General features: G+C 30.2%; 1 protein-coding gene across 1 annotated transcript in view; it reads left to right on the plus strand.

Moving 5' to 3' along the window:
* The first annotated feature begins 206 nt into the window (after window positions 1–206).
* Window positions 207–13,844, plus strand: part of LOC108906660 (potassium channel subfamily K member 1) — a 114,598-nt gene continuing 100,960 nt past the window's right edge. Inside the window, exon 1 of the mRNA XM_023454232.1 lies at window positions 207–347. The gene's annotated coding sequence lies outside the window, so the exon portion shown is untranslated. The remainder of the gene's footprint in view (window positions 348–13,844) is intronic.

Below are 13,844 nucleotides of genomic sequence, written 5' to 3' on the forward strand. Positions count from 1 at the left end.
AGAAATAAGATGTTTTCATTTCAATTATACACATATTTACAAAATTTGATTACAGGACAGCCCTTGCGGCTGCACGCAGGCGGCCTACACCCCAGAACCGACCCTGGTCTATCTTTCCCCGTAAGCAGGCGCACAGCGTCGCGGTGCCCCCAGTTGCTCGTGCGTCACCAGCTACAGGTTAATTCATCATGTCCAGTTGAAGAGAAGGTTTCCTTCGCCCTGCAAAGGGTCCTCCGTCCTCGTCCTGCTAATCTAGCGCTGCCAGGATAATCGGTAGTCCTTAGCCGGGCCACGTTTCAACAAGGAGGTCGCCAGATTCGATCAGCTCCGACAATGTAGAACGAAAGGTGAGCGAAAGAATCATTAGCATTGCTTTCAGCTTTTCATTCTGTCTTTTATCAAGAAAATCTATTCTCTCATAAGGGAAAGAAAGAGGCGTAGATATTTTTCATGTCACTGTGTTTATGTGTTTGTGGTAATTTATACGATCGCTGTTTTATTGTACTTAGAAAGTAACTGCGTGTCGATTTATTAAGTATTAAATAGAGTATCGATTTTTGTTGCTAGTAATGGTGTTTTTTCATAAGAAACTATTGCATGCAGTAGGAATAAGTGTACTTTAATTTCGCTGAGGTTACCCGGTAAATATATTTAAATGTTTAAATAAATATTATAAACTATTTTTTTTATTACTCATATAAAGGATATATAACAGAAAAGTGGTCTCTAGGTCTCTATAGGTACTAAACACTTTTCATTATTCGTGTTATTAAGATATGTATATTTAAATTATTTCCATTTAACTTACAATTAGTATAAAGAAGGCTTTTATTACTTTTTATAATATTATGAACAGAATGGGTTAAATTTTACTTGAAATAAAGCAAAAAATCTTCTATGTTTTATGTTTTCCAAGCTAACGCAGAATTATATCATAAAACTTGAAAATTTAAAACAATTATTAGTAGACATTTTATTGCAATCTAGAACCGGGATAGAATGTAGAATGATAATATCAAAAAAATAACTCGAAAGAATGACGCTAAGTTGGAATATTACAAATAAGTAGCAAAACTGTGTGTTTTTTAATTTGTTTTACTGCCCGTGAAAATCTAGACGACCTATCGGAAAGTTAGTTATTTATATTGTAGGCAATTAAATTACCCACAATTTATAGTACCTACAATTTATGGTGATATGGTATCGTATTTATGGTAGTCAGTATTCACTAATTTGTTTACTGTAAAATAAAGGTTGACCGCGGAAAATCAGTTTTCAAAAACTACACATTATTATTACAAAAAGCGATGGATATTGATCAAATTTATGGAAAAGACGGTCAATGCAATGACCAACATGTGTGCCAAACGCCAATTGAATCGACCGTGAAATTGTTGCTCCAGCTATTTCTTAATTAATTTCGTTTGTTTAAAACTAATTGTTTAATTACTAAACGTTAATTTTAGAAGTTAATATCGTAGATATAGGTTCTAATTGATCCAAAGAAACGTATCGAAAAAGAAAAATTTCAAAAAGTTGAAATTATGTTGCTCTTTACAACTAACAAATAGGATGTGCTAAGCAGCGTTATAAACAAATTGTTTCAAGGTCAAGCAAAAGGCGCTCGGGAATTCGCTCTTTTTGCATTAAATAGAGCTTATTTTTACGGCAATTTTAAAAAAGAGAGAAATCAACCACGCCTCTTGGTTTCCATGAAAAATCTTTATTTATAACATTAATTATTAATTAACTATTGGGCGTATCGGACCGGGATTTTGGAGACAAAGAAATGGTTAAACTTTTATTTACAAAACAGTTTTACATTGATAGTTCATGCAATAAACGCGTTAGCAGTAGTAAAAGTTATCCATATGCTGAGAAGTAATCAATAATAATCATTGTCTTTTAATTTTAGGTGCTAAGTGGTTCGATTATCTCAGCCACAATTTTTAATTTATAAAATTGAACAGAGTAAAAGATATAACAGAATTGAAGTCATAATACAAAATTTAAAGATGTATGTATATAACTATATATTTTTTAAAACTTAAACATTTCTTTAACTGGCTTTCCTATTCTGATCAGTTGATAAAGAACAGGTAGTTTATAACGGTACCAAATAAAGGAAGGATTGGTAAATATTTAACTTTTACGTCAGACCTCAATTTTTTCTTTTAGGAATAATTGAATCCTCTTTTCTTAGTTGTTGTTTATGTCTACAGAATAATCAATAGTTATGGATATATTTATTTATATTACTATTAACTTTATTCGAATGAAGTAAACTGTAATATACAGAATGAAACACAGCTTCTTTTAAAAACACCAGGGGAAAATACTGTAGTTTGCATTGTAAACCCGTGTTCGATTTATTAATTATTTAGAAATTACAAAATTAAAATAATAAAACTATTTTTGGAGATAGCTCAGAAACGAACTTTTTTTATTCTTTGGGCACGTAATAAATCCATTAAACGCTTTTTATTTAAATTTACGATTAAAAAATAATTTAGTGGTGTAGATATGGCAAATTTCTAACGTGTTTCAATCTACATATAACTTTTATATCTGTGTAGATAAATTGAGATGTGTGCTATATTCTCAATTCTTTGATATTTTTAATTCCGGCTAAACTAAAGCAACTTCCTTTAATTTTGCGCATTGAAAGATCACGGAGAACATGTAAACATTAGAAAATGTACCTTTCTCGTTTTGACCAGCAAATTTACAAAGATACTCAATAATTGTGATTAATGCACGTGTTAATAGTCTCCTAAAAGCATTATGCGGGGTGTGATTATGTTTATAGTACCGTACGCGATTTTCTATTATGTTCAACAGGCATGCAAGGAAACGTAAGATAAACATACGCGGTAAAAATATGTTTTTTCTCCTTATTTTGAATGTATTGTCAGTTATCTTATACCCCAAAGAAAACGTATACAGGATGTCCCGTTCATGTTTCAAAAAACTTGTGTGCAAGTTCCTCATGAAAAAATAATAATGCAACTTCATTTTTCTCGAAAATGGTACAAGTATACCTTTTTTGTAGTATCCTTTAGAGTTTACAGAACCGTTGAAAAATGTAATAAATTTTTACTTTTAACATATTTTTTCTTCGATTGTACCCCTTTAATTACCTGTATCGGCGACACAGCTTTTCAGAAAGAAACCGTTTGCACATTATTCTTAACACACAGTCGATGTTTACTCGTGTAGAAATTTTTATCTTTAGCCGATTTAAAGATAATTAAGGAAAACCATTTGGAAAGTAACAACTTCAACACACAGTATATCGAAAACAGGGCGTCTAAGAAAAAAAATGTACATGAACTACCCCTATTATTTTCCCATGGGGATCTTGCACACAAGTTTTTTTGAAACATGAACGGGACAGCCTGTATACAGCCTGTATAATTGGTAGGTACAATAATTTTCTAAAATGCAGGACAAAAAATTGCGCATAATCAAAAAAGACCTATCTATATATGTATTACGCTAATTGCCATTTCTTTATTTATAGGAATTTAAAGATAATAATGACGTGAGTCACAACGCAACAAGCATATCAATTATAGGGACAATTTGTACACAGTTTATTAAAAATTGCATTAGAATATAGAATAAGTAAAAGTATTTTAGTGTTTCATTCTTACAAATGGTTTTCACTCCTTTTACATTGATAAAAAATACCTACTAACTGAAATAACTGCGATAAACTTAAGAAGTTAAGGATTTTTGATTTACAATTTGATATCATAAGCAACTTTGATCGCTGTTAGTACTTATATGGGTGGCCATCCAGGGAAGGCTCGCGATGCTCGTCCACCTTTTAGTTTCCTGTACGTCGGTGTATTCACAGAATCTATACCAAATTTAGGCAAGGTTTGTGTAGGAAGACATACCACCCCTCGGAAAGGATGTAAAACCGTAGGTCCTTTGTCTAGGCAATATTAAGCAAGTAAAGGGTGCCTACAACAAAGCGGAGGTTCGGCAAAATTTCTAGGTTGGGGTTTGCTTATTTCCTAGCGTCGGTGTTTAGCTGTAGTAGCAGAAATACACTGGAGTAAAATAGCCAAAATCAAAAAAGGAAAAATTACTTAGATTACAATATAAATATTACTTGCAACATTTTTAATTATACTGATTATACTTTTTCATTCTTATTTTTTTATTTGCTGATATCATAAATCTTGGCATTTAATCAATATTCCATGAGCTACTTAAATTACTTACTTCAAGTTGTCAAAGGAGTAAAAAGTTCTTATTGAAATACAAATATAACGAGCGTTCAAATAAAAACGTGGTCAAGTTGGTTCTGAAAATTTGGACGTAGGGCGTAGCGTATAGCAAATGAACTTAAACGTCATCTGTCAAAGCGCTATATCGCCGCTATCAATTTGAATATTTTCGTTTTAAAAAGCGTTTAAAATGGTGTTTTCTCAAGAACAAAAAGTGTTTATCATAGAGTCCTACTTTAGAAATGNTTTTTAACCCCATTTTTGTGATTTTTTCGATTTTTACCATAATAATCATGATTCATTCGATTTGTAACCAGTCATGTATTGTAAAAAATTTAATTACAAACATTTTTTTCCTCTTCCATTGTCGCCTAAAATCAACTCTTAAAAAGATCATAATTAAATAGGAAGAAAAATATCACATTTTTCCAATTTTTTTAACATATTGTGCCGTCAAAAGTTAAGCCCACGTTTTTTTTTATGCGCATAGAAAAATTTTCATTTCTAGTGATATTTGAAAGCGAAAAAGCCAAAAATCTCCGTGGATATACGATTCACCCAAACCAAAACAGATACCGCCTGGTCTATTATTGAAATACAAATATACAAAATGGTAGAAATGTTCAAAAACAGCTATGATATATGAGAAATATTTAATAGGAAAATATGTATATACATGATATAACTCTTTAATAACCAGAAAAAGGAATTGTCAGTAAAACAAAGTGTTATATAAACGTAATGTTAAACAAAGACTTGATTGACAAGATTGCCTCTGCTTATACTTGGTCATCAAACCCCATATAGGTGTAATTCTAAAAAAGCGTTGTTACAGAATATGTAAAAATATACAAAGTTAGGGCAGAGTTAATATCTACGGCCCTGGAGTTTGACGATTATTTTTTTATATAAATAATAATAAGTTTTTCGTAAAATAATAAATATAATAAATAATATTTTAACTTTTTCGATATCTTCAAATACAAAAAAGTTGGTTATCCTGAGTAGTAGTAGTTAATACACTCAGTTAAAAAATTAAAGGAGCAGAAAAATTTACGATTTTTTTTTTATGAATTTTGAAAGGTTATAACTTCGTGTATAATGGTCGCATCGAGGAAAAAAAAGAAGCATCTTGAAGCTTGAAAATTGTAGTTTTGAAATGAAAAATTTTTTTTGAGCATCACTCGGCGCAATCAAAAGAAATAATTCAAGGCAACAATTTTACAATTGCCAGGATCATTTAGCCTGAGTCATCAGCTTCAATTTGGTTGGTTTTTATTTTCTGTACGATTATTTCTCATCGAGATATCGGCTATTGAGTGAAAAGACACCTTTTTTATCATCGAGATCTCGTGAACTATTGATCGTACAGCGAACGAAAGGTGCGTTTTAGAAACCTAAATCAATCCCCTTCAAGGGCTTTTTGGTTTGTTTGAGAAAAAAAAATTATACTTGAAGAAAAATGACTTTTTCTACCGTTTTGGAAATCAACGACTACTTTTAAAATATTCAATGTAAAATTGTAAAAAAAGGATGCAAAAATTTTTTATAAAATTTTGAAAATTATTTTTTTTTTGAAAATTAAATAATTCTATTTTTCTAAATTTTGAATTTTTTCCTATATTTGATGAGTATTTAACGCGAAAGGGTGAGAAAAATAACGCAAAAAAATTGTTTCATCTTAATCATTACTTCATGTTTAAGGAACAATAAAACTGTTCCTTTAATTTTTTATAAAACTTCAACGATTCGGGAAAAGAAAATGGTTATATTGATCGATTTCAAAATTTATAACCCATATGGCCATGTATTGAGCTAAAAAAAACCGGCCAACATTGGTATAGTCCTTCCGAAGTCAGTTGAATATGCAAAAATAGTTTGGTAATAAAATTTAATGAGTTTCATAGGTGTCCCTAAAAAAATTTTGTGCTAAAGGTAAAAAAAATATATAATAATTTGTATATAATGTGTAGAAAATTTCTATTATATGTTCATTTGGCCAACAACATATTTTAATTATTTATGTCCTCAAACAATTTTATTATATTGGTGGTAAATTTTGTTTTGTTCCGTTTCAAAAGGTCTCCAAAATGCCATGTTGTGATAATATTAGTAAACAAAATATCCCTCTTATTTCTCCCTTTCGCAATTGTAATATGAATGATTGATAGAAGGTGCCTATAATAAATTAAAATTGCCTGATTCACACCAAATTCCGCACTGCCGTACTGCACTGCTGGGCAATTTATGAACCACTTGTTGCCTGCTGTGATTTATTGCACGCCGCGCTCGCATTCTTCAACTGGTCGTATACATTTCTACCACCTGCAGGTTTAGTTCGACCAGACCTATATATGGGTATGGCTAAATAAATATGGGAACAAGTTTTTCAAATATTTCAATGCCGAGTTGCTGCTTAGCGACCGAACCTGCTACATACCTTGAAATTATAGGTTCTTCAATTGACTTCGGAAAAACTATACTTTTTGCAATATTTGCAAAGTAGACGTTGATTTTCCAAAACAGAAAAAGTAATTTTTTGCACATTTTCAAATTAATGCCGAGTATAAAAAAAAATCTGAGACATACCAAAAGGCCCTTGAAGAATTGATTCAGGTTTCTAAAATCCATCTTTCGTTCGATGAACGATCATGAGATATCGATGATAAGAAAAAAGGTGACTTTTCACTCAATAACCGATATCTGTATATAAAAAAACACAAATTGAAGCTGATGGAAATGACATTGATTAAGCCAGAAAAAAAATTTAGAGTTCATGTGAAGTTTAAAAAAAAATTGCAAAATGCATTGCATTATTTCTTTTGATTGCGCAAAAAATTTTTCATTTCAAGATTTCAAATTAGAATCTTCAAGCTTCAAGATATTTTTTTTATCGATACGACCATTATTTACGAAGTTATAGCCTTTCAAAAATCACTAAAAAGTTTGGAAATTTTACTGCTCCTTTAATTTTTTTGCTCATTTTATTTGTATTAAATGGAAAATGACTGGGACATTAGTTGTCGTAATTACGACATATAATTATATGAAGCAGTAACGAATGCACGTACTGCAAGTGTAGCATTTGATGTTTAAATCGATATTTAAAAATATACTTCCATATCTAGCAACACATCAGCAGCAAAAATAGCATATGTTACCCATTAGCGGCTTTTGTGTTGACATGAAATATCTTCGGTAGCAACCAGGTAATAATAATGTCAGTCTTTTTGTACGTTATGTATTATAAAGGGTTCTAGAAGTAATAAAATATTCATTATACTAAGGATAAAAAAATTGATTCGATTTGAGTTTTATAAAAAACTAAAATCGATCACATTAAATGCTATTCGTTATTATTTTATTTTATTTTATACAGAGCCTTCATAAATATTTACAAGCCATGTGTGAGAGTAGGCAACCAATAATTCATGGTTAGTAAGACCAAATGAAAATCCCTAAACCTCAGTGGAGTGGTTGAAGAAGTTACATGTAATTAAATAAAATTGGTTTGCATGAAATATTAAACTTAATACGTACTTCCGAAATATACTTTTGTTTTTTCGTTGAAATACTTTTGACTTTATTAAAAGGAGAAAACTATCAAACTTCACTTGTCAATGAACAAATTGCAAATCTTTACTATGAAAGTAAATTGAATATGATGTGGATTTCTAACAGTTTATTATTTTTATTTAAATACAGAGTAAAATAAATATAGACAGTTTAGTTTTTATTATATATAAAACAACAATACGAAAAAGTTAAGTACGTTAATTTACAAACCATTACTCTTCACTGCAAATTCAAATTCATAAATTAGTAACCTATATTACCATATTTGCGATAAAACATTACACATTATGTTCAAAACGGGGTCCTTCACTAGCTATCCACAAATTTACTCTATTGTGCATATTTTCATACACATTTTGCAGTTGTTTTCTCTTATATTCTTGACAACGCTATACTAACGGGATGTAAACTGGTTTCTACAAATGTGTGCGGATTTTCTGCAGACCAGGTTCTATAATTTTGGCTATATACATAACTTGATATGTGAAACCATGCTATTATTAACCTCAAAATTTTGTTTCTGTTATAACTTACCAATAATTCGACGAAATGCCAAACGTTTATCTGTAAAAACAAGTAATTAATTTGAAATATGTACGATTTAATATTGAAGCAAAAGAAATAATCTCTTCTGACGAAGAGAGCGATAAGGGTCTCGAAACGTCAAGAAACCTAAACCGACGACGTGGCAACCAAACCGGCAATTGTTCTACGAAGCTATTTTTGTATTGTATTATATTTAAAATAAAAGTTTAGGTACTTATTTTCTACCATTTCTATATGTTTTAACTACAATAGTTAAAATCGCGTCTTCTTATTTACAAAATATGATTATTCTTCTTTTTATTTAAACATTTCTTGAATTCACGAACCACTTTGTTAAATACAGTTTTTAACGAAAACAAAAATTAAAGGCACTTTGCTTAGGGAAAATTTCACATTTTTAAATTGTTTGAACGCCCTGTATATTTTATTAATTACTTGAATACTGTCCATGGCTTCCCCAGATAAAGCAATATTTTTTTTCAAGAATAACTTTTTCTCGAAAAATCAACAATAAAAAAGTTTACAATCCGGGGACACACTGTATATAACTAATCTGATATAACGCCTTCTAAAATTCAATTTACTGAAATACTTGAAATAAAAATCACGTTCTGAAATATATCTGGAAAAGGTATAGTTGGCGCAATTTTAAATTTATTAATTTAACTACAAAGCCAATATTTATCCAATTAAAGATCTGGAGCGGCTATATTTTTCCCCTCTCTTACAGGTGTTGTAATTCTCTAATTTGAGTATCTTATGGCACTTCTTGAGTAATCTGATTTTATTATTTTATAAAATTAACTCATTATACTTATACAAAAAAGTTAATAATTCATAATTCTATAGGTATTTTTACTTAGACGCCCTTATGATTTCGGATTGCATGATAATATACATTTAAGCGTTAATTTAAATTCACCCCAGCTTTAAAGGTCAAGGACGTTTTCCGGTAAATTTCTGAGAGGTCCTTTGAGATTCTCAAAAAGTTGCTAGAAACGTAGAGTAGGTACATCATAATGGACCATACAACCATTATTTGTAGCTTAAAAGCAAGCCTTTATTGTATAGTCAGAGAAACAATGGATCCCTTTATGTATTTGTAATTATATTCCATTTATTTTGTCATTCAGTTTGTTTATACCTAACTGAAAATATTAAATGAATTGTAAAGAAATTATACGAGGTCTGTTCAGAAAATAACCGAGCCTTTTGAATTACGCCCTAATGGATATATTTAGTGATAGCGGTTGGCAACATTGCTTTGCACATAACCTCCACATGTTCTTGGACTGTTGATGTCTCATTTAGTTTCCGTGATATTTTTATTTGAGCGCAACGTTTTTAAGTGTTAGTGACGACGCAACGTAATTATCTGAAAACGCCATTCTTTCAACAGTGATTTTAATTTTGGAAATAAAAAAAATCGCAAGGAACCGGGTCTGACGAGTAAGGAGGGGCAGGACAATAATCTGATTTTTGGCACAAAACTGACAAAGTGGCAAAGCTGGTATGCGGGAGCATTGTCATGGTGCATGAATCATGCATGAGTTATTTCCCCACAACTCTGGTTTCTTTTTGCGGATATTTTCCATTAAATTCCATTAAAGTCGAAAAAAACAGCATCACTAACTTTTGGGGGAGTGGAGATCAATTACCAATCCATTGTGATGATTGAACTTTTGTCACAATGTCGTAACCGTAAACCTTGCTCGCGTCTACCGCTATGATCCTTTGAATGAATGTTTCAACGTCATTAAATAAACGAGGAACAAATTTTTCTGCAACTCGATGCATGTTCAATTTGTCAGTCAACATTTCATGGCATGACCCAATTGAGATGCTAACCTCTTTTGCAATTTCTCTGACAGTCAATATTTACATGCACCATATTTTTTACTTTCTGAACGTGGAAGTCATCAGTTGATGGCCTTCCTGGTGGAGGATCATCTTCAACTGGTTGAGGACCACTTTTAAATTGTTCGTAACACTGCGTACGACCGTAAGCTTGTTTCAACAGTTTAAACGTTTCCTTGAGTTTCACGCAAAATTTTACATTGCATCGTTTTTCCAGAAAATCGCACATTTCAAAAATCATCAGTACCACTTGCAACACGTTGCACTCAAATAACAATATCACAAAAACTAAATGAGATATCAACAATCCAAAAATATGTGATTATAGAGGAGGTTATGCGCAACACAATGCTGCCAAATACATATCACTAAATATCTTTATTAGCGCGTAATTGAAAAAATTCGGTTATAACAGACCTCGCATTATAAGAGATGCTTTCTAAGCTCTCATATACCATAACAAATAAGTTTCTTTAAGTTCAAAATTGATAAATGTGAGTTTTCCAAATAAGAAGAAAAGGCCAATTTCTCACAATCCTTTTATTAAAAAAAAAAAAAACAGTAGACTACCGATTTCGAGGTCAAATTTTTCACTTCATCCTCAGGTCCTACAAGGCTAAATATAATATAATTTTTTAAATTAGTAGTCAAATTATGTTCAATTTTAAATTTTGTAAAGTCAAATTATGTTTAATTTTTAACCTATACAATAATTATTAATTTTTACAAATTTCTAAACTATTTGACTTTGACAAAAAATATAAAATCTTTTTTACATACTTACATATCACAATTACAGAAATCAATTCAACAATTTTTAATATGCAAAACATATTAAGATTTTTGTCAAGTTACATTAAATTTCAGCTTTTTAAAGCAAATATTTGTTAAAGTCCAAATATATAAACAACGTTACAAATACGCAGGTTTTTATTAAATCCAACTTTTCAGAACAAATGAGTGGAGCTCCTATTTTTATCAATTTTTTACCAGTTTTTAAATTTGGAACTAGCATCATCTATCTTACACCTGACCTACTATAAATGAGAAGCTCAACAAGAAAACTGTAAATTAAAATAAAGTATCGATGAAAATTGTAATATTTTTAAATTTTCCAATGTTTTTTAGTGGTACCTTTACGTTAAGAACTAATATAAACTATTACGAGGTGACATCAAGGGAAAAGAGCAGAGAAAACTAGTAAGTAATCTAAACTTACCATAGTATTTATTGTTCTAAAATTATTATTTTTTTATTAGATTTTTGAATTTCAAAGTAAAATTATTTTAAAAATTTATTTTATTATCAGGAACATATAGAATTTTGAAATCCATATTCGGAGAAAAATTATGGTCAAATTATTTAAAAAAATAAAAGGATTGTGAGAAATTGGACTTTTCCTCTTATTTCTAAAATAAGTTATAAGTTTCTTTAGGTTTAACTGATTTCCAATTTAAATAACCTTTTTATACAAAGGACGTTCTTATTTGAATTAGAATTTATTAATTAGAGAATAAAAGCTATACTTGGAAGTAAAACAGTAATTTATAAATATTTTTTAATATACTTAATCTTATTTCATTCGATTTCATACTTTCTTTCACAAAAAATATATTTGATTAACAGTAATTTCTATCTTCCAATATTTCTAACGTATTCATACTTTTACTATTTTTTGTTTTTAATTTTTTTATAACTCCAAAAATATTTATGGGATATTCAAAAATTTGGAAAACCCAAAAACACTGCTAGAGTAAAATGGCCTTATTTTAAGAGATACAAATAATTTCGATAATGTTTGTTTCTAATACTAAACAGAACGCAAATATCGGATATCGACAAATCCCATTAAACTTATAAAATGCAATTTCTTCTGAGTGAGGTAAAGCTCTAATCGATGAGTGGAATTCCCCATTTCAAGTTTGTAAATCATTTAAAAGTAAACGTTTTTGACATAGACAAGCTTGAAGGGGCAATTCCGTTCATTGATTAGAGTTTTGCTTCATATAATCTCATATACACAGACTGTTACAAATTCGCTTTTTACTACAGGGATCTCGGAAACGGTAAGAGGTACGAAGTAGCTTAAATGGGGGCAAAGTTGCGTAATCAGGAGACCAACATTATGCCTCTAAAAAATCAAGGCTAACATGATTAGTTTTCGAAATATTTGCAAACAACCGAAATGGAAATCGGTTTTTGTTTTATTTCAGTCTTGTTTGAGGTGATATTGAAAAAAGAAGAACACTTTCTCGTGGCCATTTTTTGCCCTCTATCGAATGGCATAATCAATTTTTATATGTAACGTTTCGTCCCTCCAGGACCATCATCAACTTAATTTTTTTAAATACGACCCTAGAAATTTTATTGCGTTTTTTGCAAGGATTGTAGGACTTTCTACTTTGCGTTTTTTTGTACTTTGAACTGCTTTACACCAAACGTTGAAAATATATTTCTTGATACTCTTGTCCTTGATGTATAAAAAACAGATGGAGTTAGAGAAGTATTTATTCTTAAAAATTAATTTATCTGCAGAATTAAATTAACAAACAATTCGAATATTTTTATAATTTTTTTCTTTCCAAGGTCATAACAGTAAATGTGGTTTTTCAGGTGTATATTTGAAACCCTCTCTCCTGAAAACGAATTTTAGAACACGTACAATGAATGTATATACGTAATATGTGTATTCCTTTATACCAATGATTAAATGAGGTACATAAATAGTAAATTCAAGGTTTACACCTCCTACATTTCATGAAATGGCGAATGCGCCAATATTATAAAATTATATGTATAGTCGTTACGATATCAGTTGGAACCATATAAAAACATTTAACTCATAAGCTCTACAGAACCCATAGGCGCCCAGAAAAATTTTGCCCTGTCTCGTCTAGATATTCTATATTCTATATTCCTATTCCTACTTAGTTAACGATATTCTCTAATTTTTTGTAAATAATCTTCCCGAAGTGCAACTATGCGTTGTGATTCCATAATTACGATACGATTGTCAAGTTTTTTATGTTTAAAACCGCATTGTAATAAAACATGTCGTAAAGTATCTAAAGATTTATAATTATCAGGATAATCGCTTAAGTTACCTCGAATCATGTTTAAAGTAGGAACTTTATTTTCTTTATACATATTATAAATTGTTCGCCGTATTACATGTCTGGTAAAATACCGTGATTAATAACGTATGCTTCTTTAATTACGCGGTAAATTGTCGTTTTTCATATCTTAGTTAATTCGCTAATCCGCTTCCTAATTTCTTTATCATATTGTTCATTATTTTCTCTTTTCAAACATTCATATACAGGGTGTATCTAAATAACACCGAAAAAATTCAAGGGGCGATTCTCCGATAAAAATTAATAGGGGTCTTTGGTATAAAATTTTTTGGAAAAACCCTTCCCTGAAAAGTTACGCCCCTCCTAAAATTACAAAAAAAAATTGTTTTTCTTTTTTATCTTCCACGTACATCAAGCTAAAGAAACCAAACTTGGTGAACATTATCTGTCAATAAAACTACACTTTTTGAATTTTTTTCAACCCTGAACTATTTTTGTAAGGGGTTGAAATAATCAACCCCTATGACATTTTTTCTTATAATTTTTTTTT

This window comes from Anoplophora glabripennis, unplaced genomic scaffold (genome assembly GCF_000390285.2).
Source record: "Anoplophora glabripennis isolate ALB-LARVAE unplaced genomic scaffold, Agla_2.0 scaffold185, whole genome shotgun sequence".
Classification (NCBI taxonomy): domain Eukaryota; kingdom Metazoa; phylum Arthropoda; class Insecta; order Coleoptera; family Cerambycidae; genus Anoplophora; species Anoplophora glabripennis.